The sequence below is a fragment of the Phaenicophaeus curvirostris genome, chromosome 2 (assembly GCF_032191515.1).
Source record: "Phaenicophaeus curvirostris isolate KB17595 chromosome 2, BPBGC_Pcur_1.0, whole genome shotgun sequence".
NCBI classification, from domain to species: domain Eukaryota; kingdom Metazoa; phylum Chordata; class Aves; order Cuculiformes; family Cuculidae; genus Phaenicophaeus; species Phaenicophaeus curvirostris.
In genome coordinates, this window is record NC_091393.1 from 113,884,399 (window position 1) to 113,912,035 (window position 27,637).

General features: G+C 36.3%; 1 protein-coding gene across 1 annotated transcript in view; it reads right to left on the reverse strand.

Moving 5' to 3' along the window:
- Positions 1 to 7,708, reverse strand: part of LRATD1 (LRAT domain containing 1) — an 83,276-nt gene extending 75,568 nt beyond the window's left edge. Inside the window, exon 1 of the mRNA XM_069850480.1 lies at positions 7,703 to 7,708. The gene's annotated coding sequence lies outside the window, so the exon portion shown is untranslated. The remainder of the gene's footprint in view (positions 1 to 7,702) is intronic.
- Between the last annotated feature and the right edge of the window lie 19,929 nt (positions 7,709 to 27,637).

A 27,637-nucleotide genomic window follows, 5' to 3' on the forward strand; every position in this document is an offset into this window, starting at 1 on the left:
CAGGAATATTTAGATTATATTTTAGGAAATAGCTTTAAAGAGTAATGCTGTTAGTGCTTCATCTTCCACCATTAATATCTTTGGAGATTTATAAAGTGACTTGAATGAAAAATTAAGATAGAGCCCTTCAGGCAATAGTATGAGCAAACCAAGGAAGTAGTTAATATATGAAATTCACTTTCATCAAAGATATTTTTAAAGAGCTGTGTGTGAGGGAATATCAGAGAGGATTATAATGGGAAATCCTAGTGGAGTTTTTTTTCTGCTGAGGTCTGTGCTAGCTGACCTCAAAGGCTTCCATACTGACTTTCATCTAATATTTTAGAAGTGTCAAATGAGGTTATTCTGGAGACTGAGCAGATCAGTTACTCATTATTATACATACTATGGGATGCCAATGCTGTCTCCTATCAGATATGTCACAAGTGAATGAAGATTCTTTTCACAACTGAATTGTACTTAGTGTAGACCAAAAAATAAAGTTATTGATATATTGAGTTCTACGTAGTTGCAAAATGGCTCATTACTATAAATTTTACTGTGTGACAGACCATTTTCTTAGAACCATAGAATCACAGAATTGCTAGATTGGAAAAGACCTTTGAGATCATCAAGCCCAATTGTACCTGTCCACCACTAAATCATGACCCTAATCAATTAATCCACCCATCTTTTAAATACCTCCATGGATGGTGCCTCAACCACCTCCTTGGGCAGGTTGTTCCAGTGCCTGATAACACTTTCAGTGAAGAAATTTTTCCTGATGTGTAATCTAAATCACCCCTGGCACAACTTAAATATTTTCAGGAAATGCATAGAATAGCAAAGACATGAAGTGAAAAATATATACTTTTATGCCTGCTATTCTATTTACTGTTAAGTAGGATCCTGTGCCCAGTCCTGTAAATACGCTGACCAATTTATACTAACGATCAACCACTTCCACTGTCTACACACTCAACACCTGAGATAGTAATGCAAGATTCAGAGTAATTATTTTGTCTACGGAGTTAATCAAATGTTGCAAGGGGATCAATTTATGGTCTAGAAACAGATGAGTTGGAGTTCAGCCCAACAAAAGACCGATTAAAAATGGAAAGTGAGGCCCATTGAAAAGTTTACATGGCACTAACTTATTTTTAAAAAACTTATATAACAATCTCGGCTTTCTTTAGGAATGTTCTCATGTTTCTTGCTGGTTCTAGAGGTGATTTTCATCTCATCTAATTTTAATCATCTACAAGTTGGACATCTATTTTCAAGTTATATACTCTTGGCTTCCTTACTAGCAATGGGCAGATCGGAGCACCTGTGGAAGTCAATTCAATTATTCTACAATCATCTTAAGGGTACTTGAATTTGTAGATGAAAGTATGTATTTCTCTACATAGGCTAAACCCATGCAATCTCATGCAATTTATGTTGGCCTTGCACAAAATACCTTGAAATGCCTAATCTAAATCTACCCTCTTTCCATTTAAAGCCATTTCCCTTTGTCCTATTACTATATACTCTTGTAAAAAGTGGCTCTCCATCTTTCTTGGACGCCTCTCCTTAGGTAATGGAATGCTGCTATGAAGTTTTCCCAAAGCTGTCTCTGCTCCAGGCTTAACAAAATCAAACTCTCTTAGCCTGTCCTCATATGGGAGGTGTTCCAGCCCTCTGATGTTCTGTGGTCATGATTCTTAGATAGTATCAAAGGAAATTGAATTCAAACTTTATAATCAGATTTAAAAATTCCTTTGCTCCTGTTGGAGAGGAAAGGGTGAGACTTTCAGGATAGTTTGATACTAAATCGATCTGACAGGAAATTTCTGATTTCAGTTTGTAAGAAGTGTTCTGGAAAAAAACCCCACAAAACAACAAAAAAACAATCCAACAAGAAATAAGCAGCAAAGTCCACAAGATATATGGGAACAAAACCTGGAACTGCTATTTTATAAGTGTTTTGTGACAAGTTTTTATTTTTAATGTAGATTTTCTTCAGAATATGTATAATAATAAGATTAAGACTGATTACCAGTCATAAATAAATATAAAAGTTCTCAGTCACAAGAAACAAGCTGAGTATAATAATATAACTAAAGATTATGACTATGATGCGAGAATCACAGAATCATTTGGTTGGAAAAGATCTTTGAGATCATCAGTCCAACCGTACCTGTCCACTACTAAACCATATCCTTGAAGATCTCATCTGCCCTTCTTTTAAATACCTTCAGGGATGGTGACTCAACCACCTCCCTGGGGAGCCAGTTCCAGTGTCCAATAATCCTTCTGGTGAAAAAATTTTTCTTGATGTCTAATCTGAATGTCCCCCATTGCAACTTGAAGGAAAACATGAGTTTAAATGCTGTCAGGCAGTTCTTAGTTTAAGTTTTTCCTTTGGCTATAAACTTATTTATTTATGATGATATCCGCTACTGACTTTGACTGGTAAATAGGCTTCATTTCCTCTTTGAGCGACGGAAAGGGAAGCATTCCTCTAATATTAATTGCTTTTCGATTATTCCATATCTGAAAACACAACATATTCTTGCCCACCCTTAAATGAATCACTGTATTCCTTACCTAGAGGCTCTAATCGCTCTTAAACCTAGGGCCTCTGCCTGAGAAACCCCAAACTCCATGACTTGTGACACTTGGCATGACAAAAAAATAGTCCAGTTTAAATTAGTTTTTGCCAACACTGGTGCTCAGGCTCTCAAAGAGAACCTACAATCTTCTGGAAGAGAATAATTCATGTATTTAAGGATACTACTGCTCATTGCATTTAACCAGCAGTTTGCAAAGTACCCTTATTCCACGGAAGCTGCTGTCAACCCAAACCGTTGATAGTATACATTTATGTATCTTCTAAGCTGATTCTGACCAATACCCATGGAAACTGTCCATGCATTCACATTTTGATTTCATAGGTTTCAACTTTGTTTAAGTTACCATTATCAGGCATCCCCCCCTTATTCCAAGTTACAAATGTGAAGATAGAAAATGTCTAGCCCTTTCCTGAACACCTTTGACATGATAATTGTGGGGACTGCACTCTTTAGGAGAGAAGGTACCACCATGATAACATGAGATACTTTGGGTTTTAATCTAAGAGTTTGCGATCAGCAGTTTTAGAGGCATTCATTTTTTCCAATTCTTTCATGCACAGTTTTAAAATACTCTCAATTTCCTCTCTTCTCTTTGCCCACATACTTCCTTAAACCAATGTAAATTGACAGAAAGGCATTGAATGACTAATGCCATTGAAGGCACAGTTGGATATCAGCAGAACCGGTGAATACCATGGCTATGTCTGTATCAATCTGAAAAAGAGTATTCAAGATACGCTGTCAGCTCTCGGCTCTGCTTGTAACCTGTCTAAAGATATTTGCTAGATATCTCTGATATGATAAAGTATTATTTACTAACCACAGGGGTGACAACTTGCCTGGCCTTGGTCTGTCTCCATCCCCCCGGGAGGTACCCAATTCTTAGGGCTGCGGTTGCCTCCAGCTGCCTCCCAGCTGTTCTGCAACTGTCTGGGGAAGTCAGATAGGTCTTGGCTGCCAAAATCTGCCCTGACATCTCCGGGGAGCCCCTGCTGCTCCTGGCCCCAGGGAGCTACCAGCCTGTGCTGCACCCTGACATGTTTTAGTCTGTTTCATAAAATAAAAATTCAGCCAAGATCCTGTCTTGACCAACTGTCTGTCTCTGAGGTCAAAGATTAAAGATGCCTTGAAGATATGCAGAGAGAAATGGGCAGCCTACTGAAGTCAGCCTGCATACATACATACTATACTAAGGCTGCATCAAAGATGTAGATGTAGACAGGAATGTCAATGAGAGCCGTGCAGGCTGCTCTAACTGCAATTATATTCTTCAAACAGTTCTCTTTACTCACTATTTTCATATTGGAAATGCATGAAGGGCTTCAGTGTAAATCTGTTTGCATTTCAAATACTTACTCCATTATCTACACAAAAGCAGTGTGGTGTTTCTTTTTTTTTAAATGAGTTTTGTTAGCTCCAAACTTCTATGGGCTCTGAAGACTTAATAACTGAAAAAGAACTATAGTGTTGCTTAAAGTAGTGGTCTTCATAGTTACATATATATAAAAAAAAAAACAAACCCCAAAAAGACAGCTAACTGTTAAGTTCTCCAAATCCTTTTTTCCTCTCTGATAACATGTAGCTTTGTGCAGATTTGGTCAGCATTGTAAAAAGGATCATATATTTCATGCTTATCTTTAATTCAGAAATATTACTGCTTTGTGGAAATACCTTTGGAATGTCAAAGCTTCAACTTTTTAGCATGAACAGCGTGAGCTTTCTAGAGAGAATCTTCAATAAGTTCAGTATTAGCTCCAAATTCCAAACCCCTTTACGCAAGATTTCAAAAGATCAGAGAGATTAAACTCCAAAAATATTTGCTCTGTAGAGGGAGATGCAGTATTTACTTCCAACATGCTGGAAAAGGAGTCACAAATTCAAATAATGTTTTGATAAGTTTTAGTGATAAAAATGCTGTGCACATTTTTTTCATCAACAAAATTTTTCATTTTTCTTACAATGAGTGCAGGATCAAAATGTGAAGTCACACTACAGAGGTAGTTTGAGTGTTAACATAACTGTTATTATGGAATGATAGATTTTTTTGTCCAGTTAATGTCACAGGAACTTCAACACGGAGTCACAAAATGTAATTCAGTGTATAACTGTTTTATTTTTTTATTTCTTCCTAAATAGCTCTTCTTATGCACTAGCAGCAAAAAGTAAAATCAGTTACATATTTTCTGATATTTTCACAATTCCCTATCATAAGTCATGGAAACAATTATCTTTTTTTTCTAGTCAGTTTGAAGAGGATCCTTCCAACCTGAGGTAGAAAGGAAATGGTGCTTTTCTCATCCTGAAAAAAATAATGGCCCCTGATTTTTATTGCAAATGAGAAAGAAACATCACTGGTAAAATCTGAACTCTAGCTTAGGGATGAACTTCTTGACAATTTCAGTGAACTTCACGTAAAACCCGGTTGTGCTGGGCAGCATTTCACTTAGGACATCAGATAAACTTATTCTGTGCCTCAGGTCTCAACTTCTTATCACAGATATGTTCCATACTGTCCTTCATTCTAAATATGCTCTACATTTTCCTACATCTAGGCCAAAAGCAACTTATAACTAAGCTCACTGTCTTGAAGAGACTGAGTTGGCAATTCTCACTTGTGCAAACCTCTCACCGAATGAAAGACTTACCTTGAAGTGATTTAGATGTGCTTTTGCCGCTGCTACATGCTCTCTCAGAGTCCTGCTCAAGTAGCAATTCAAATCATGTTTGTTCCTAGGCATAATAGAAACTTCATAACCAGCTACACTACATTTTTGTTCTGTATTTCAGACTTTTCAAGTATTCTGTGATACAATCCTCTTGATTACAGCCTATATGCATTCCCAGTTGACACAAAGGATCATCTATTTCAAATTTCTTGCGAGCAGCAAAAAATGTACTATGCTTCAATCAAATATGCTTTCTTTCATGGTTACTGTAAACTAAGAGATGACCTTTTGGTTAGTGTTTGTCATTTGGATTCCAAATTGGAAAAGGGGATCCTAACAGAACCAGGCAGATTTTGCATTTGTCACCCAATGTTTTTTAAATCCAGCTGAATTCCCCAGATTATTTGTATTAACAAATATAGAAGTCAAATGTTTTTCAACTTCTACTGTGCTGTGACTGAAGGCCTGTAGCAAGAATCATGTGAAAAATTTTGTCTGGAGGCAACTAGCAGCCAAATGAAAACTTTGTTCCATATCTGCATGGGACTTTTTAAAATTGTGACCATCCTCAGCAGCTTTAAAGAAGCGCTGTGCCTCCAATATCCACATAATTTTTATAATGTTTTTCTTTAAGATAACTAAGGTCATCTTGAAGCTCTATGGTTCAATAAAGCAGAATGCAACTACTCTAACTAACCCTTCTACTGTGTTTGTTGCAGTGTCCTTCTTTCCAATATCCCAGACTACTTTGGTGCCCAAAATGTCATTTTACATCGTACTCTTTTTCTAGTCACCTCTGAGAAGAACATAGCAGACTTCTCCTACGCTTGGGTAGTGGGTTTGCTACATATTTCTGCACTATTCCTACAGCTGAATGCAGAAGCTTTGTGTTTAGATACTGGAATCCTGACTGTATTCAAAGAAAAAACCTTACTTATTTTTAAAACTATTTTTCAAGACACAGGAAGAAAAATCCTCTTTTGCAGTTCCTGGCAATTAACATTTCTTTGAAGCTTCTTCTTTAGTGTGTGACATTGCGAAGATTTTTCTGTAAGATTGGCAGTAGATTAAATCACAGATTAGACAGCTGCTTTCTTTGAAGTTTGTAGAATAGGTGAGTTGTTTGGGAATGTCTAACAGGTAAGAGATAGATAGGTCGATTTTTATATCATGTGTCACCTAAACAGCTTCTGTGGTGACCAACTATTTATTGAGAAAACGCTTAGCAGAACATACCAGACTGCAATGAATCACAAAAATCTGCTTACAAAATAACAGTATATGTACTGCTATCATTTTCTTACAGGTTTGCCTGAAGTTAAAGATTATAGTGGCATATTCATACAACAGATACATCACAGAGTTCACAGTCACTGTGATATCATCCTGCTGTACCTTAGTATTCTTAGTGTTCAGTCTGAAACTTTGGCTGTGCGTTTAGCAAAATATACAGATAAAAAGACAAGCAATATGGGACAAAGAAATCTTTCCTCTACAGGGGATTTCTGGTTTCTGCAAAACATTCCAGTTCTCAAAAGAATTGTGGGTTTGGCTGTGGAAGAGCTTTACTCTTGCAAAGAAAGTATGTATTTAGTTTGTTTCAGCAAATCTTGAACTTCTCTGTAATAGATGTAGCAGGAAGCATAACTGTATAATGGCCCCTTCTGTGACTTTTTCTTTATATCTACAGTCTGATTATAGCACTTCTGAGTCTTAAAGTAATACATTTAATTGACTCGATTATATTGCTTTTGGTCCATGCTATGCTTTGTTTCCTAGGGTAGAGTAATAAAATAAAAAAATATTCAGTTTTAAGTACAAGACAAATACTGTATCAATTAATTTGACAAAAACAATAACTGACAGTTATATGGCACTTTTATTCTCAGGGGTTCCCAGAGCAGACCAGAACTCTAACCACTATTTAATCAACTTAGAAAGAAACTATGAAAGCCAATTGCATTCTTGTCTGAAGTTGAATAGTGTCTTAAAAGTACAAAAAAAAAATCAATAAACAACTGCCACTTTCAAATAGAGTTGCAAGGAAAACGGGTAGATTGTCAGACTGCAGCTGTACGTAAAGTTACCTAAATAAGCAAATTAAAAAAAAAAATATCCGTGCATATTAAGTCTCAAAAATGAAAATATAATACTTTTTCTGAATTTACATCAGATGTAGGAAATCATTGGAACATCAGAGTTATGCAGCTTTTTATTCTTTATGAAAAAATGCAACTAAAGTTGTGCAAGACATACAAATAACTGGAAAATACTGAAGGCAATGATTATTTCAGTTTGGAGTGGTAGATTAGTGCTAATTCAGATGGAGGTATGCCACAGCCACACTGTACATTTTAGTCTTTAGAGGCAATTCAGGAATGGATCAGCTTGAATCATGATATCTAATTGAATCACATCACATTTGGAAACAACTTAAACAACGTATTCGCCTGTTGCTTGATTTCTCTTGTTTTCAGGCTCTCTGTTCATTACTGTGACAAAATACTAAGAGGTAGTAGTGAGCTTATTCTAATGATCTTTGAAATTTCTAATAGGATTATACTCTATGAGTGAAAAAAATTCTAAGAAAGAAGATTATTATGAGAGAATTCAAAAGGATCTTGTACATAAGCAGCCTCGCTTCTGTGCTGGAACAGACAAATTCTTATCCCATACCAGGCGTTGGATTCTTAACTAAAATGGTAACCACAGGTACACATTGTTGTTATTTCTTTACCACTGATAGTAGGTTAAGAGTTTGGTCATTTGGGTATAATGCTGCAATCCATATCTTGATGTGGACTGTATTTTTTTTGGACACTTCAATGTGTTGCTTAAAGTGTTGTCTTAGGCACGATAACTTTTCAGCAACTTCCTTGTGATTACCTTTTATCTGAGAAAAAAACATAAAATACTATGGTTTCTAAAAAAGAATAACCCTGTCAACAAGTTTTTGTAACACAGCCAATCAGCTAAAGCCAGGAAAACAGAAAAACAAAAAATCTAGCATTCCTACTGAGTACATCTCATTAGGGGTTGAAATCATGCTAAGACATAAATTATATAACCAAATCCATGTTAGAAGGTATGAATTATTAGCTGTTTTTTAATGGGTGCTGAAGATAGTGGATGAGAGAATTACGAGTCATTTCTGATGAGATTTAGCGGTGGTAAATGACCTTAACAACTAGGAAATTTTTTAAAGCCATGGATAAACATCTTGTCTTCAAAAGAGGGCTTGATTAGTATCTATAAGAAAACATGGAACCACAAAGATAGTGATGAAAAGAAACAAAATCTTGAACAGCTGTTCCTAAATGAGCATCCTCAAACCTGCACACTGAATAAGTCAGTGGTCTCGTTAAAAAAAAAGATTACACATAAGAGAAACTAAATAATTTTACTTATTTTCTAACTTCTAACTTTGACTTGTCATCTCCAGCAACTCACATCCTAGATAAGTTTTAGAGTATACTGCTGTGATTAATCTTTTCAAATACTTTGGCTTTATTTCTAGCATACACAGAGCCACCTGCAACATTCTGCTTCTAGACAGTCTCATGGGACCATCATGTTTGCTGTCTCATTGTGTGTTGAACTGATGAATATTAAGTTTAAGGAACATTTTTTGGATCATCATAGGATTTTTAAAATTAATCTATTCTGTTACATTTACCACCATTTTCTATTTACTTTCCTCAGACAGTCATCTGGCTGAGCTTAGTTACAAGGTTATTAAAAAAAAGAAAATGAGTTTTAAAAGTTCATAGACTCCGTTAAAAAGGCCTTACCCTGTTTCTCAGTCAGCATTTTGAGCCTTAGAACAGATATAATGTTCAACCAGTCAGGAAGCTAAAATAAGACGATTGCAGCCAACTAAACTAAAGAACATGACTTATAAATAAAAAATAAATATGACAAATAAAAAAAACCCTGAGCCAAATATATGTATAAAGACAGCAAAATGACTAAATAAGAGCACGTTTGAGAGATTCAATGCATTTACAGATACCTGAACAAATGAAGCACGATTGATTTTTAATTTCTCTATTGAGATCTGTTTGTTCAAGTTTATAGTTAGCACAATATTTATCACAGAAAATCAAAACAAATTGGTGTATCTTAAATAGTGGGAATTAATTTTATTTGCTTTGTTTACATGTCTCAATTTCGAATACTTTTAAAATACCACTGAGTTTATTCAGTATCAATTTAATATTATTACAGTAGATTTAGGGCAACTTCTGACAAAAAAGATTTTCAAAGTTCTTAAATTTTTTTAAAAATCTGTTTCATTTTGCCTGTACATCACATTTTCATTGTCTTAGAAACAACATGCAAACTGTAAACAATTTTTCATGTGGAGTGAAAATCTCTGCTACTTTGTTCAAGATATGTGTTGCAAGAAACATTTGACTGAAAGGAAAGATGCTTGAAGTGATGGTTAACTTTTTTCTGTTGTCTTTTTTTTTCTCCAAAAACATTATCTCATTTTACATAGTTATTTATTTATTCATTGCTTGTGCCAATGCATGCATATTGTGAGCCAGAAGAGTGACTTGTATAACACATGCCTGTACAGGTTTTTTAATTAAACTGTCATTCTTATAAAGAAGTCAATGGCAGCAAAGAAATTAACTGATCATTAACAATATTTTGATAATCTATCCTTCATTTATCTGTTTTCTGAAAATCTGTGTCTTTTTACTGCCAGGCAAACATGTTTAGAAAATTGTCTTAGATACAAAGAGTTATATAACAAGTATACTTCTAGCTCCTATACCTCAGGCTACTGATGTCCCTCTGAAGTTTAAAGCCATATGACAACATAAATTTAATGTGTATTAACAATAAACCACCCCGTCATTCAACACTCTCTCTATAAAGATCTGAAGAATATGGTGTCTAATTTCAGAATGAAATGAAGGTGACTTAAACACAAACCTCTCCAGACTGTTTTACTTGAACCAACGAAATGGAAAACATCCATCAGTATCAGCATAATACACTGCTTCAATAGTGGGGTGAGGGAAGGGCATTAAAAACATTTCAAGAGTTTTTCTTTTTTTTTTTTTTGCCTTTTCCTTCCTAATCTAATATAGTATTGGATAACTGATTAAGTATAGGAAATTTTATTTCTTTTCAAACATTTTCTAATTCATTTTTTAGTATATAACTTCTCTTGGAAATCCTTGAATTTTCTATGTGAAAAGATTTCCACTTAATCTGTGTATATTTTATACCTGTATGTTGTATTTTCAACAACATATTCAGACATTGGAACTATATAAACAGTGAACTGAAGGAAATTCCATTGAGTTGTTGAGAGCTGTCCTGTGTGTCTTACTCTCCTTCTCCTGAGTAGGCAGAGGTAGACACAATGTATTTTCTTATTAATTTGCTGCAGTTCTGCAGGGATTTTCTGTAGTTTTACAGTCTCACAAACAGGTGGCACTAATGAATTTTACTTCTGTGGTAATTTCTATGTTCCAAGTTAGGAAAGTGCAAGTCCTTTGTGTCCTCTGACACATCCCTTATTCACCTTTGCTACCAATAACAACTTTGAACTTGGTTATGAGGGCTGAAACAGATAAAGAGGATCTTATTTTCCACTTCCAGAAGATAAAAAACTTCTACTGAATGTAACAGGCGTTACTTACTCATGGGTGTAGGAGAAGAGTGCCTACGTGCTGCATTAAAATAAGAAAAGCATATTGCTCGTTAATATAAAACGTGTCTAGGGCAACATAATGTATTGATAGTTCTTACGAAAGACCTGACTAAATGAGTTGGACCTGAAATATTACCTGGCAAGACAGGAATGTCAAATAGAAATCACCTTGAAATGTGAATGTGGGGCACAGTCCCTGCTAGTTTACACTGGGGTAACATTTTGAGTTTGGAATTAGGGGTGTTTTCCAACTTCAGCCAGCACAGACTTTGGTTTATTAGCAATTTCTGAACAAGATGCTTCCACAGATATATTTAGGTCCTTAGACAGATTTAATCAGGATATCAAAAACTCTTTGCTGCTTCAAAGGAGGGAATTTGATCTGTCTCCATGCATTGCATGTGTATATCTGTGTGCAGGCTGTTATGTGTGCACTTGCACCACACATACACATACACATGTCAGTACTGAATAAAATTATATATACAGAAACCTCATTCTATCATACCATTCTAATGAAATTTTATCTTGCTTGAATAGTAATATGACTAGGTCTTCATGGAAGAAGAAATTATGGGAATTTAAACATTATTGTTAACCCAAGCTTATATTTTAGAGCTCTTGCTTTTTGGAGGCCATAACAGAAAATATTTTTAAGCAAATTAGTACATTTTTGCACTAAGAAAAAGAAAGATTAGAAACTTCTTTGGAAACAAATCAAAACCCTAGTGAAACAGGTACAGAGCTATCGGTACTACTGAAAATGTAAAAAAAAAAATAATTTTGCAATTAACTGTGTGTTTTATAGATTAGGGATTTAAAACCAAAATATTCTTTAAAAAATATTATTTTGTGAAAAAAAAAGAAACAAAAGGAGTTGAGCACGAGATTAAAATAAGAATCAAGAATAAAGATGTACTCACTGCATGCACATAGTCCACATTAATGTGAATGGCATATGCACCAGAGATGACAGAACATGAGGAAACCACCAATCAGAAGCATTATTCTTCATGGGTCTTCTTTACTATAATGAAGATGGGAGAAAAATATCTTGTTCTCCCTTGTGATAACTTGAAGTTCTGTCCGACATAGTGATGTAGATACATCGAGCAGTTTCTGGGTTATTTCTTTGAGTTTGAAGACAGCATGCAGTCTGGTCATGCCCATAATACTAGATGCTCTTACCCTCTAAAGCAAGATGGCCACTTTCAAAATACCAGTTGAAAATTAATCACTTTTGTGGTGGTTTGACCTTAGCTGAATCATAGACCCATAGACTCACAGAATCACAGACTCATAGAGTCACAGAATCACAGAATAATAGAATACTTTGGGTTGGAAAGGACCTTAAAGATCATCTAGTTCTAACGCCCCTGCCATGGGCAGGAGCATCCCACCAGATCAGGTTAGCCAAGGCCCCATCCAACCTGGCCTTGAACACCTCCAGGGATGGGGCAGCCACAGTTTCCTTGGGCAACCTGTGCCAATGCCTCATCACTCTCACGGTGCAGAGCTTCCTAATGTCTAGTCTAACTCTACCCCTCTCCAGTTTATACCCATTGCCCCTAGTCCTGTCACTACAAGCCTTTGTAAACAGTCCCTCCCTGGCTTTCCTGTAGCCCCTGTCAGGTACTGGAAGGTCACTAAGAGTTCTCCTTGAACTTCTCTTCTTCAGGCTGAACAACCCCAACTCTCTCAGCCTGTCCTTGTATGGGAGGTGCTCCAGCCCTCTGATCATCCTCGTAGCCCTTGTCTAGACCCGTTCCAACAGCTCCATATCCTTCTTATGTTCAGTATTCCAGAACTGGACACAATACTCCAGATGAGATCTCACAAGACAGGAATAGAAGGGCAGAATCACCTCCCTTGTCCTGCTGGCCGTACTTCTTTTGATGCAGCCCAGGATATGATTGGCCTTCTGGGCTGCGAGCGCACATGGCACAGTAGTCTCTGCTCCAACACCTGGAGTAGCAGCTCCCTCTCATTATTTTCTGAGCTTGTCTGCAGAGTTGTTCCTCTCACCTATTCTCACTCCTTTCTTTGTCTGCAGTTGCACAGGTAGGTTTTGAGTTTCACCTTTTAATGTATGTTATCACAAAGGTGCTATCACCATTGCTGATGGGCTCAGCCTTAGCCAGCAGCCGGTCTGTCTTGGAGCCAGCTGGCACTGGCTCTGTCAGACATAGGAGAAACTTCTGGCATCTTCTCACACAAGTTTCTCCTGTACACCCACCCCTCCCCAGCCCAAACCTTGCCATGCAAACCCAATACATACTTGCTTGTGATATGTCCAGAAATGTGTTTATCCTACCATTTCACCTGAAAGATCTCTGCAAAGACAATAAAAGAAAGTTAGCTGTAAAAGATCTGTAAAAAAAAAAAAAAAAAAGGGTACTTTAGAAAGAATAATCTAATGATATATTTAATTTACTGCAGTTTGGCCGGTCACAGTGGCTAGAAGAAAATTAGAAGTTCAGGATAATGCGGTGAACTTGATTACGAGTATAAGAGGACCCTGAGTTGGCTACAGCTGTGAAGTGGAGCTGCTTTCCTTATTTAAACTTTTTAAAATGGGAATGCAGGTTGAGTGCATCCCATATATGGTTAGGGAATTGGTAGTATTTCAGGTACTGTCTATAAAGATTTGGCCACAGAGAATAAAATCTCAGAAACCTATGCAGAAAAGCAGGAAGGAATAATTTCAGTGTTGAGAAGTTTTCACGACGCTATGTCTTCAAATATTCGCAGAAGTGACAGATTTTTAAATGAATGTAATAATTTGAAAGTCAAAATGCATAATATGTCTGATGGATAAAGGAAGTATGGCTGTGTTGGTATCATTGTATACAAAGAAACATTGATGAGGATGTAGGAGTGACAGATTACCAGGAAACAGTAATTATTAAGAAACTTGGGGAAAAGCAGTGGGAGGGGTGAGTAAGTACCATGAAAAGAGATGATAAGCAGGGGACTCCTAGTGAGAAAGAAGAGAAAGGAAGGAAGGAGGGCAGGAAGGAGGGCAGGAAGGAGGGCAGGAGGGAGGGAGGGAGGGAGGGAGGGAGGGAGGGAAGGAAGGAAGGAAGGAAGGAAGGAAGGAAGGAAGGAAGGAAGGAAGGAAGGAAGGAAGGAAGGAACCCCAGCATTAACAAGAATAATTTTGATGCAAAAGTAGCATGGGTACAGTTCCACTGATACAGAAATGGCTTATAAATAGTGTATCCTTTATGGAAAAAGCTGTGCCTGCATTAATCATCTTCTGATAAATATAACTGCATCCATACCCATACTAGGGCAGCTACACAGTCTTTTCAGAACAGCTAATGCAGTCCACGTTTCTAGCATAAAGAAGCCCTATATTGCCAAGAAATAATAAAAAAAAAAATCAACATCATTGGTCTACTGTGAAGAAGCAATTTACTAAAATATCATCATCATCCATCAGTTACTAATCTTTAAAAAACAATAATTACTAAATGTTCTTGTGCCTATTAAATGAGACAAAGACGGAATATAAACACATCACTAGATCACCTAAGCAATAAGTTGCAGTGTCATGCACATAGGTAAATACTCTTGACTTGGCGTTCACAGTAATATAGAGAGTGGCAGGCAGTCGTGTTGCCTTAAGAAAGAATACAGGTCCCTCATATTAAAGCTTCTTTCTTCAGTCTTAAGGGAAAGAAATATTTTTTTATAGATTTCTCTGAAGAGCCACGTGCTTTATGAATCAGGTGTCTCTTCCAAACTTATCACAGTGAATCATGTTCAAATGCTGAATCTCTTTTGAAATACTTTCTGAGATTCAGATAATTTACATGACAGTGTTCTTCAGACTCCTGTGCCCCTTCAAGTAACATAGATTCCCAATACACTGCTTTCAAAATAGAAGCATAGGTGGAAAAATATGCCAGATCCATTTACTCAGTCTAGCTGTCACTGACATTCCCATATCCTTCAGTCTTTCTACCTTGTGTAACAAAGTGTATTTGATACAGCTCGAGATGTCTTCAAGAGCATAAACCCAGACACATCATTTTAAACAATGATTATGTCTGGAAAATTTTAAAAATAATATTTAGGCCTGGAGATTAATGAGAGCTCTACTCAATATGAAAATCCAGTATTATGCTAATAGTTTCTGTGCTTGGATTTAATTCTTTTTCAGGATAAATTTAGATTCCTTCACTCTCCTGATGGTGCTATTCCTCATACAGCATAGGATGCTGATAATCTTCTTGCTTGCCAGGTTGCACTGGTGGCTTTTGCAAAGCTTGTTATAAAAGGTTTTTACTAGTTTCTCCCCAACCAGTCAGCCCCTAGCCTGTGTTTTGCAAAGGCTGCTTCTTGCCCAGGTGAAGGACTTCATATCTGTCCTTGCTGAGTTTTATGAAGTTCCTATCAGCCCATTTTTCTATCCTGCGTAGGTCCCTCAGTAAGGCAGCCCCACTCTCCAGTGCATCAAGTCATTCCTCTAACTTGATGTCACCTGCAAAGCCATTATAGCTGCACTAAAGCATTGCTTAAGCAGGTCAAGTCCAGGATACGCTTCTTTGTTTCCCCACAAGTTACCAGCCTTCAGACAGTATATGACTCCATTAAACACTACTTTTGAAGCCCCAACATCTGACCAGTATTTTATGCATCTGGTCATCCACTTATCCAGATTGAACGGGTCAATGAGAGTGTTAAAGGTACACATTTAGACTACTCTGAAGTTTGAAAGATAAATAATGCATAAAGATATGAAAGTTGGTTTACTGAGAAGTGAAATCAATGAAAATGGTTAGATATTTTAAAATAAGATAGTTCCAGTGCATTTGCATGCAACTGCCTTCAAAATAATGGGACATTTTTGAATATCCACTCATCCACATATTTTAGTTTAGCTTTATTTGAATTTGCCTTATGTTTTAAAAGAAAATGCTTTCTGTGTGTTGCACCTGGCACACATACCAAATGGTTATGTTACTTGTAATGAATAGCAGTGTCAGAAAAAAAGAAACACTTGTCCACACTTTCAACCTCTTCAGTCTCAACATTGAAAGATTCTTTACTAGGTTTTTTGGATACTGTTTTCTCATTCCTTCTCCAAATACTTTTTAAAAAAAACACCTGACTGATCAGACCGCTATTTTGTCCCATGTCACTCTCCTCTGTGAGTCACACAATCTGCTTCTCACTGCACATTTTAGCACAATCAAATGCTTTTAGAATAATTTTTTCCTTTATTTTTTGTTTTCTCTCCCAATCTCTAAAATGTGTTCTTTACTAAACCACCATTTAACAGTAATCAAACCATCATGCTGCAAATATAGAAGTACTGTACAGACAGAGGCAGCAAAACTGTCCTTATACTAAAAGAAGACTTAGAAAGAATAGGCATCTACCAGCAGAAGAACTTTGAACACGTACTTTACACCTGTGTGAGTCAGGCATATAGTGAGGTGTACTCAAACAGGTGATGTTCTTGTAAGTGGGAGTTAGTTCAGCCATAGCTTTGTGTTTAGCATTATAGCATATTTTTTATGGCCACTGTTGCGTATCAGAATTTTGCAGGTTTTCAATCCAAAGCACTGACTGCTTCCAAGCATTGTTTTGGGTGCACATGCCATTAACTCACACCTCTTGGAGCCAGCTGCTGGCTGGGAGCATTCTGGGGCTAACTGCTTGAAAATATGTGACAACATGAACAAGTGCAGGTAAATCTGAGCTCCTGTGGCTTTCAGGTACTCAGGATGTGAGGCAGCTCCAAATCAGGATACCTATATCAGTATTAGCATTATCATCTCAGACTCATGCAGTTTTTAAAAAAAAGGGGATATGAGCTTCAAATCAGTGTCTGCCAGGTCATCTTGAGTCTAAGCTGGGCTGTGGTTCGCTAGCCCTGGACGCAGCACATGGGCTTGCAACTGCCCATTTTGCAGTCTGTAGACAATGTAAAATCCTATATATACATGACAATGCCCAGGTATTAGGCAATCCATCATAGAAAATCACCGAGGGAGTCCTAGTCCCAGACACATAAACCATTCTAAATTAAGGCATTTATAAGCTTCATTTTGAGATGTGCCTCCCTGAATCACTTGGAAGACTCGCTAGAGAGCCTGGATCTTACACCTTTCCTAAAAACATTAAGACTGATAAGAGAAACAAAGTAGTATTAAAACCAGAAAACCTATCCACATCCAAAACGAAACCCCCAAACAAAAGCCCAATCTCAAATTCTAAACCCTACCACTATTCTGATATGAATAGGCAGCTCTAAGTTGAACAGTGTCGAGGCCCGGGTCCCAGAACTAGATCACTCACGAAGGTCCCTTACCTCATTTTGTCCCAGTCTCGCGTAGCACTCTCCCAGTCTCCTAGGCCAGCAATCGCTTTTAGTAAACAGCCTGAGTATGGCCACCTTGTTATGGAGGTAAGGGCTTTCTATGGCATGGAACTGTCACCTCTCCAAGGGAATGCTCCCAGCCCTCTTATTTATAGTCACAGCTGTGAATTCAGTGAGCTAATAATGGGGAATGGTGCAATTTTCTGCTGGGAAGAGAAGCAAAAGAAAATATTGGATGACGAAAAAAGAAAACTAAACTGAAATCCATGGGAACTGACTGGAGAGTAGCAAATGTAGCTCGTAAAATTGTTTCTCTGTTTAGACTACAAAGGTTTTGAAGTATGATCCTAAAAATAAATAATTATAATGAATATTTTAAAGGAGAGCCTTTTCAAAAAGAAATAAAGAAAAACTGTTTTAAAGGCAGAGGATTTTCCGTGTAAACAGAGATCTGAAGAACTGGAGCAGCAGAACCTGAAGCAGTGTAAGGACACTTCTGAAAGCCAAGAATAAAAACAGGACCTGCAGGGGCTCAGTCTGTTGCCTGGATTCAAGACAAAAAGGCTTCTCACAGTAGGGAATATACTCTGGATTGTACTACATCCAAGATCCTGTCTCCATATCTCACGTACTACAGAATATTTCTTCTATTAAGCAAATTCTGTAGGAAATCTCAGTTACTAAAAAATCAAGGAAATTTGCCCTTCCAAAGAGGTGGAAGTAACCTATGTTCTTTAAGGTATTAAATAATAAAATGAACAAAACAGTAAATAATTGCAAAGGCAAGCTTTATGAGTGATGAACAGAACTGATGATTATCTGGTATATTGCCTCTCTGTGCTGCACAGAATTATATCATTATTCAATCACTTTTTGAGAAAAAGAGTCTCTCCAGTCACCAGTGGCTCTCCCTTGCTTAACTTTCTTCTTCAAAATAAATGCTATCGATCAGAAGCAGTCTTTCCTGAAACTGGCAGAAAGATATGAGCCTTTTAAAACTCTGTTATTAAGGCTGAATATGATTGGAAAGGACAATTGATTCCTCCTAGATTTATTTCCATTAGCTTTTTATTGTAATCCCCTGTTTGTAACATTTCATTACACACCTTCAGTAGCTATTTTTTTCTTCTTTTTATTTCATTCTCTGGATTTTACTTTTGTTACCCTGAAAGAGTGACCATTATTCTTCCTATTTTTATTATAAGTATTCTTCTGTACATATGAATTCTGAACAAACTAAATCTTGCAAATTATTTTTTTTCTGGAGGAATCTGAGTCAGTCATGTCCAGATTGTTTATTTAGCTATGTTTAAAATTACTGCAGAACACGTAAGTTCGTGAACGCATGTTTCTTGATATCAGTATATAAATTTTCACACAGATCAGATTTCTTTGAATATGAAAACTGGCAGTCTCTACTTAAAATATTTTTAAAAAATTGAGAGGAATTATTTCTAAACAAATGCCACTGTTAAAAGAAACGGTCTGAAATAAATCTGAATTTCTGACTGCCCAATCTGCCAGTGTTCTCTAGCAGTTGCCATTTAGAGACAGAGCAACACGATTCAGTGCAGAAGGAAAAAGAAAGTTTTGAATCTGAAGCCAACTATTCAAGTAGCTCTGCTCTCTCAGTGCCACATATATCTTTGTGTCAGCTAAGACATGTCAGTTGGCATAAAGCTTTAGAGTTTCATTTTTAAAAGAGGTTTTCTAAAATACCACTTGGAAAAGAGCTGATTACAAAGTTTTTGTTTCCTTTAATAAGAATAAAGGCAGGCCTAAATTATATCAGGTCAGTCATATCATTTAGAATAGATCTATATAGTAAATGTTAATATATATTTTAATGTTTCTATGATATGTCAAAAGTGATTTACTAATGTTGTCTGCATTTCTTGCATTGTCTTCAACTCTCTGTGAACCCTGAGGGCTAAGTATTGTGTCTGAACAAATATTTTACAATGTCTGTTTTCTAAAACAAATGTTTCTTTGGGTTACCTGAAGCTACTATCAAATCAAAGTTAAGTCAGAAGAAAGAAAAGTGTTTGGAAATGTGAAAATGAGCCAACACAGGCTAGAACTATGAGCAGATGAGGCACGATTTGTAAAAGCTAAGGAAAATGTTGCTTGCTTCTGAACATCCCTGAGGAATTTTTAACCAGTGGGCAGAACTTATAATTTTACCAAAAGAAATAATTTCTAATTTTTGAAGTGGTCATGCACACCTAGAACTTTCCTCATTTTTTCTGTTTGGAAAAAAATCTGCAAAAATATTTTAAAAAAGAAAAGCTCAGAATGACGTATAATGTTTTGTTTCATTTGAAACTAAACTACCCTTAAAAGTCAACAAACCTCATGCACACTGTTGTTTATCTTTAAATAGAAAAAAATTAAGCATTTCTTGCAATGCAATTTCCTGAATACATGATTTGAACTATAGATATGTGAATGGCTGAACTGACATCTATCTGAAGTATTTTTGATTAAAAAAAATGTACTGCAAGCACTTCTTTTCAAAAGTGAGCTACTTAATGACTGTGTCTAGGGGTGGGGTTGTTTATTGTTTGTTTTGTTTTTTTAAAATTATTCTGACTCTAAGTATAAAAAACAATTATAAAGCAGATAGATAAACATTAAAAAGATGTTTGTCTCATCACACACAATGATGTGGAGATCCTTCTCAATGCAACCTCAGAGTTTTTGAATCTGCTCTAATTCTCCTTCTAACACTGTTTTTGCTTCTTGGCTATTATTATTTTACATCAGAATACAATTGGGTTCTTAGACCTTTCCTTGTAATTTCATAAAAATGCTAATGAGCTGGGTTTGTTCACCTTTTTAAAGAAAATTGAGCTGCTTCTTGAGGAACAATCTAATAAAGAGATTGACATATATTTCTCATACTTTCAAATTCAGTATAGTTTCTCTAAAAATGCTAGAGCAAACAATGCAGAATCTGCTTTGCCTGTTATTTTAAAAATAACTTAAAAAACACAATAAGAAGCAACACAATAGCATTTAATTAATTTGATGGCTATGATTAAATGTGAATGTCAAACTTGAGAAGGTTCAGAGAGATGGCAGAAGAGCAAGCTTGGTTTTTTGCAGCTTTATGCTCCTAAAGAGAGTTTAATTGATACCCTTTTCTTGAATCACACAACTTCTATGATGATGAAAGAGAAAGGGGGAAAAAAAAAACAATTAAAAAAAGATTTGTACAAAAATATATGAACATCCGGAGAAGTTATTGTACATTTTCAGTAAAGGCAGAGGAGGTTGCTTTTAGTCCATAATCTGTAGCAACAGCGTGATGCTATTCCTTACTGAACTCTGGGTTTGTAAGGGCAATTATTTCATTCAATGGTGTAAAGCCTGGTCCTGATCTTGTACTATGATCTTCCAGAGCAAGCGCAGAAGGACTCAGGAAATACCTTTGTGCTGATGGACAGTTGTGAGAGGTGACCAGTCAGACTACAGTCAGGCAGAGTATCACCTCTAAAAATTCTATCAGCTGAACTGACTGAAGTTTGTTTATTGTTCCATGACCTACACACACAAGAAAGATACTCTAGTTGTATTAAAATAGTGGAATACATCTCAGTCTTCCAATGCAAAGCTGTGAATAATTAAAGGTAGAGGCTGAAGATACCTTGATAAAATGAAACTAGACTAATTCTGGAATAATTGATGGTTACTTAGCAGTGAGAACAACAAACATTAAAGACTACAAAGGGAATGTGTAGCTTCACTGCCACATAATGATGCCATAGATATCTGTAAATCAGACATTACTTTCTATGCTCTGAATTAAATATAATTAAGTTCTATAAATGACACAGATGAACAGGGACTTTTAAGGTATAATAAGGTGTTTAATTGGCAATGACATGAAACATGGCCTAGAACATGAATTCCTGGGTTACTGGCATGTGACTTGGGAAAGTGTTCATCTCTGGAGACTTTTAGAGCAATACATTTTTTTTCTGCATTTTACCTCTGCAAATGTGTTTTGATTCATGCCTGACATGAATAAAATATTATTGGTAGAGAAGACAGCGAAATAAGTATGAATGGTATTGGTGAAAGTTTTAGCAGTAGAATTTACTTTTCCTAATTGAGATTTTACAACAAAATATGCTTATCTTGAGAAGCATCAAGCTTCCAATAATTTATTTGCCTCTGGCCTGAACTGGTAAGACCACTCCTCGAATACTGTGTTCAGTTCTGGGCCCCTCACCACAAGAAGGATGTTGAGGCTCTGGAGAGAGTCCAGAGAAGAGCAACAAAGCTGGTGAAAGGGCTGGAGAACAGGCCTTATGAGCTAAGAGAGCTGGGGTTGTTTAGCCTGGAGAAGAGGAGGCTGAGGGGTGACCTCATTGCTCTCTACAACTACCTGAAAGGAGGTTGTAGAGAGGAGGGTGCTGGCCTCTTCTTCCAAGTGACAGGGGACAGGACAAGAGGGAATGGCCTCAAGCTCTGCCAGGGGAGGTTTAGGCTAGGCGTTAGGAAAAAAATCTTTACAGAAAGGGTCATTGGGCACTGGCAGAGGCTGCCCAGGGAGGTGGTTGAGTCACCTTCCCTGGAGGTGTTTAAGGCATGGGTGGACGAGGTGCTGAGGGATATGGTTTAGTGTTTGATAGGAACGGTTGGACTCGATGATCCGGTGGGTCTCTTCCAACCTGGTTATTCTGTGATTCTGTGATTCTGTATTTAATTATTCTATACACAGAAGAATTATTTAACTGGGAAAGGCTAAAAAAAAATAATTGGATAATCCACATGGAAAGAAAGAAGTATTAAAAATTTATTAAAATACCTCATCCCAACTCTTCCTGCAAAAACATCTGCATAGGTGTACTACCCAGCAGCTGTCATGTTTAACAGCCTGCTCTGCTTGGTAGTTTCTGCAGGTAGTCAGAATTGATCCCATCACTTGTTCCTCAACTCACTGTATCCTGGATTGTCCTGTATATGCATCACTCCTGGAGATCCTGTGTTCTGCTGGGGAACACACAAGTCAATAGGCAGCCTTGGGTCTCAGGAAGAAAACCAACAACCTGCCCTAGAGGCATCCTCAGCAGTCAATCTCAGAGACAGATTTTTAAAATTTGATGCTTGTAATCTTTTCAATGGTATTATTTTATATTAAATATTCTCAAACAATCCATTTAATTTTAAACATTATTGCAGATAAAACTAGATGTTCTTTTTGACACACACTACTTTTTCTTTTCATTTAACCTATCACTCAATTATTTTCCAAGTTTGACTCATTGCAGATATACATAGAGGGTTTTTTAGGATAATAGGGTTTTTTATCTTATTTTTTTTTTTAAATGCACCAGCACACCAAAATCCCGGTTATAAATACATTTCTTCTAAAATAACTGGTCTGTATGGGATTTGTTTCTTAATACTTGTTATATAATGTTGCGTTTCTGTATATATCATGAAGATTTATTCCCATTCTGAACAAAATCATTATTTTCTATCTAATATAACAGTGGGCATTCCGACTATCCATGTAAATGTTTAGTTGTTTTAAAGCTTACTAAGGCTTTGGACTCAGTATCGTATTATGGCAATGAGTTCTACCAGTTAAACAGATTTTCCACTGTGAAAAACAGACGTCTTGTCATCAGTTTTAAATCTGTTCCTATCAATTTACTTTAATTTCAATTCTAAATGGGTAAAAAAAGTCTTTGAATGTGCTTTTTCACTTATTATTCCTACAGCTTTATGTACATTTCTACTGTGACGTGTAACTACCTTTTCTATCCTTTCTTTGTGATAAAAAGTATATCCTTCCTTTACATCTCCAATCACTTTTAACAGGAGCTATTACCAAAGCAGGGTAGTCACAAGTAAATGCTGGAACGAAACCAGAGAGAAAGGTGCCATAGGAGCTTTCATAGATCTAAGAATTATCAAGGACAAGCCCTGAGGTAGAGATGAAATGCTTGAATTTGCAACTTCTTTAGCCAGGATTCACATAAGTTGGAATAGAAGGATAACTATTGGGACTTTCAGTAACTGTTGTGTCATTTGTCAGCCCTTGATGATGTGGCCTTCTGTGTCCCCTTTACAAAGAAGGTAAAAGTCACTTAATTCTCTAGCAAGTCTGACTGCATGTATAAAGCATCAAAATGCACAGGTTGAAAAGCTTTCAATAGCAGATGAACTTCTAGACCTACTCATGATGTCAAAGTGGTTGAAATGAATTTGCCTATAGTTAAGTGAATTGAGTTCTGACTTTCTGATCTATTTTGACACATCCAGTGTCAAGCTCTGACGCTGCTGCTGCAGGTAAGGTCATTTTCAATAATACAAATTTCTTCAAAGAACTTCTAAAAAGGCAGATTTTATAACCAACAGAAAAGAATTTGCAACTACAGCAATATCTGTGATTGCAGGTATGCAATCAGAACTCTCTTTTTTTTTTTTTTTTTTTTTTTTTTTGGCAGCAGAGAATGGCTGCGGTGAAGAAATGAGGCTTGACCAGTTTTATGGTTAAAGAAGTACTCCCAGAAGCAGAAAAGACTCCTTTCTCATGGATACTCATTATATTATTAAACAGGCTTCTGCAAATTCTGAAAATATACTATAATAGTAAAAAAACCCCACAGTGCCAAAGTACATTTTCTGTCTCTGAAGCTAACCATTATAGCCTGGCTCACTGCCCATGAAATGTTTGGGAGATTTGATCTGAGACAGAAACAGTTAAAGATTGTTCTGACAGTGGCTAGTCCTTTGCACTGCTTAATTTGCTAGGACATGCATACAGCACAGGGTTGCTAGTTCAAGTGCCCACAAGCAATTTATTGACATTTGTGTGGTACTCTTTCTAGACTAATTTATCTGTGTAGACATGCTGATAAAGCTGGATTCCTGTTCTTCGTATAGGCATATTTCCTCTATTCCAGTTTCTCACTGATAAATGGAATAGGAAGTAAGGGGGATAAGACTTCCTTTTTCAATGCATGTTGTTTAAATCATAAACAGTAGTGTAAATTATTTTTTTTTCATTGCACTTGAGAAATGCTAGGATTTAGATCACAGCTGGATGATTTAAAATGCTCTGTTGCATAGGTTGTCTGACTGATTTTAAATAAGAAGGGAAATTGAATATTTTTTAGTTTCATCTTAGAAAATCAACACCTTCTTTAAATAGAAATCTGCGTAACCTGGATGCAACGAAAAAGACACTTATTTCCAGGTTTAAGACTTACCTAACTTTCTTAATTTCTGCATACTTTGAAGCCATTCATCACACTCAGCTGGAAGTAACCAACCTAGAGGAAGTGCATAATGCTCTGAACACAGATGGGATTTCAGCTGAGCTGAGTTTTCCTGTCATGGAGTAATGTGACATCAAGATGAGAGAAAATTGCTCACATTGAGCTGATAAAATAATTGGCTCAGTCGCATAATTACTATTAGTGCTATGTCCAAAATACCTCAGTGCCTCATCTGCTTGATTTTCCCACTACAGTCACTTCTGAAGGTGGACTGAGCACATTTGTGTATTTTCATTCAGTATGATTTTCTCTAGTACCTCAACAGAACTGAAGATATGCAACCACACCTGGGCTTTGGAAGGAAAATAACACTGCCATTCCAAGCTGGAAACAAGGTTTGTAGCTTAAAAGTATATTTGTCTTCACAATTGCAGTTAAATCATCAGACTATCAGCAACAACAAGAACTTCAAAATCATACCTTAGGAAAACTCAAACAAATGAAGAGTAAGATTTAATGTCAATATTAATAGTCTTCATGTAATCTTGTGTTTTATACACTGAAATTCCATACTATTTATGGATCACACCATGAGAGCTGAAGTAATATATTGCTTTAATGGATCTGTATTTCAAGTATATTTATGAAGTAGGTTTATATTAATGTGAGAACTCAGATAGAAGTGTCTACATTTCGCAACAGATGAAGCGAAGATGAAAATGATACTAGAAAATACCCTGTATTTTAATGCATCTTAAATCACCAAGGTGATTCTCCCTCCTCCGTTTGTACACAGAACACCACAAGGTTCCCACTGCATGTGGAGGTGCAACATATTAACTTCCATAAAGGAAAGCTCAAAACTTTTCACAAACAAAAGTGACCATGCCAATGACCATGTATTCTGGATAAGCCAACATTTTTAAAGACTCTATAACTAAACAGGAAATTGCAGCTTTATACTTAATATCTCAAGTTCACTGATTAACAATATACTTAATTTAGTGACATTTACCTCACCGATCAGTGATATTATACTATTTCTGTTGAAAGACAATTAAGTTTTGTTCAGTCTTTACAGTAAACTGGCAGATCCAAATAGACTCATGCTTTGTCTTCTCCCTGCTTCTTTCTGAAATGACCATCCATCCTGTTAACAAATTGGTGAAGGGATTTTTCAGTGCTTAAATAAGTAAATGCCATAAAATAACACATATGAAAGCAATTAGAAACACAGAGTGCTTGCTTTTTTTTATCTGTCTTTAAACATCTCTATAGAATCTGATAGATGGAAAATATTTTCCTTTTAAAGGTATGCCTATATCAGGATATTATTTTAAGGTGAACTTATAGCATTGTGATTATGTTATATAAATTATAGTGCTTTAAAATATAGTTTTATAGTACAATTGGCCAGGCTTGAAAGTTATCTGTATTTATTTGTTCATTGAAAATCAACTAAATATATGCAGTGACTGAAAATAATTTTAAATAATGTTAAAGTTTTTGTCAGTTACTCATTCTCGTCTGTGAAGGAGAGTAGACTATGGGTCTTGCAACAGGAAACATATTGACAGAAGGGCAAAAAACTCACTTGGGAAAGAGGAAACCTGATTTAGGAGAACAGTTGCATGGGAAACGGATAGCAACATTACAACGTGACACTATTCCTGCCTATGGTCTTAGCAACTGAAGAGCCCTTAGTGCCATTAAAACACTGCCATTAAAAACAGCTAACTTGAAACTGGTAGCAGAAATGAGAAGCCACGATACCTCTATTCTTGGTGAAAGGACAGAACTTTTGAAATACAAGGCAGACTGTCATTTTGATATAAGGAATGTGAGTTTTCCTCTGCCATGAAATATTACTCAAAACGAACAAAGGTTATAAACACCTAAAATTCTTTATTTTGAAAATACACGATTCAGGCATTCTGTTGGAAACTCCTGAGATGTAATTTCATTTGATGGTAAATGTAATTGAATAGGAAAATAGTTATTTCTAGTCAAAGCTAATTATGAAAATCAAACAATGTACTGCTATGTAGTGGAAGGTTTTGCTGCTTTAATGTTATTTTAATGCAGTTGTTTAGTTTTTTAGTTGTTTAGTGGCAATTATTTTTAAATAGACGTAACTATTTAAATTTTTTTGAGCATCACAATCAATATGTGTATCTTTTAAATATAACCCAATTGTAATCTTTTTTGTGTTCTATAAAACTGCAAAATTTGCTGTGGAGTTTTAAAATTCAAAATGATCACATGAAGATAGATAACAAGCATTCAAAATTTATTATGTATAATTATTAGATTCTTTCTCCATTTGTCCTTCTACAGCCTGCTGTCTCTTTTTGCCCACCAGTGAGTTATACATTTAAGAGGAGGAAAGAAATCTATTGACTGTGGAGCTGAATTCAGTTAATATGCCTCACACTAGCAGGACAATGCATGTAACACAGCAGGCCTAATTTGCTGTCCATCTCTGGCTATGAATATTACCTCCAGTGTCTGCAGTAAAGTGGTTTTCATTACACTGAAGTTCTGTGGTGTGAGATTCTCTGTAAAATTTAGTGATCAAAGTTCTTTATTTGAGGAAGTACTCTTTTACAATGGCATTCTGCTTGGGCACCACAAGAAAGTGAAGTACATAAAAAAGTAGATCCACTGAAAAACATGAAAGAGCAACCTGTCATGGTATCTGAAGCCCAGTGTAACTGCTGAAACAACCTTCTACAGAAGCAGGAAAGGAGTAGCTTGGTATCTTTTATATATGAATATGTATATTCCGTGAGAATGAGTTCTTCTAATTGATTGCCAAGGCCATGAAAACACTTCAGTACATTATTTTCTGGAAGCAGAAAGCATGGCTGTGGCTTTGAAAGGCAAATTCTGCTGAATGTGCAAGGTTAGTATTATGTTTCAAGCCAAAAGAGAAATTCAGCAGGGAAACTTCTTTCTTCAAATAGTTGCTACAGTAATCAGAGCCCTGTTTTATGGCTGGGTTAGCTAAGGTGCTGTACACTCTCTGCTGTGTTCAATACCTTGTTCTCATTATGCTCATTGCTAGCAGCACTAATCATTCCTCTATTTTTATACTGAACATTGACATTGTGAATTCACTATGGAGAGCA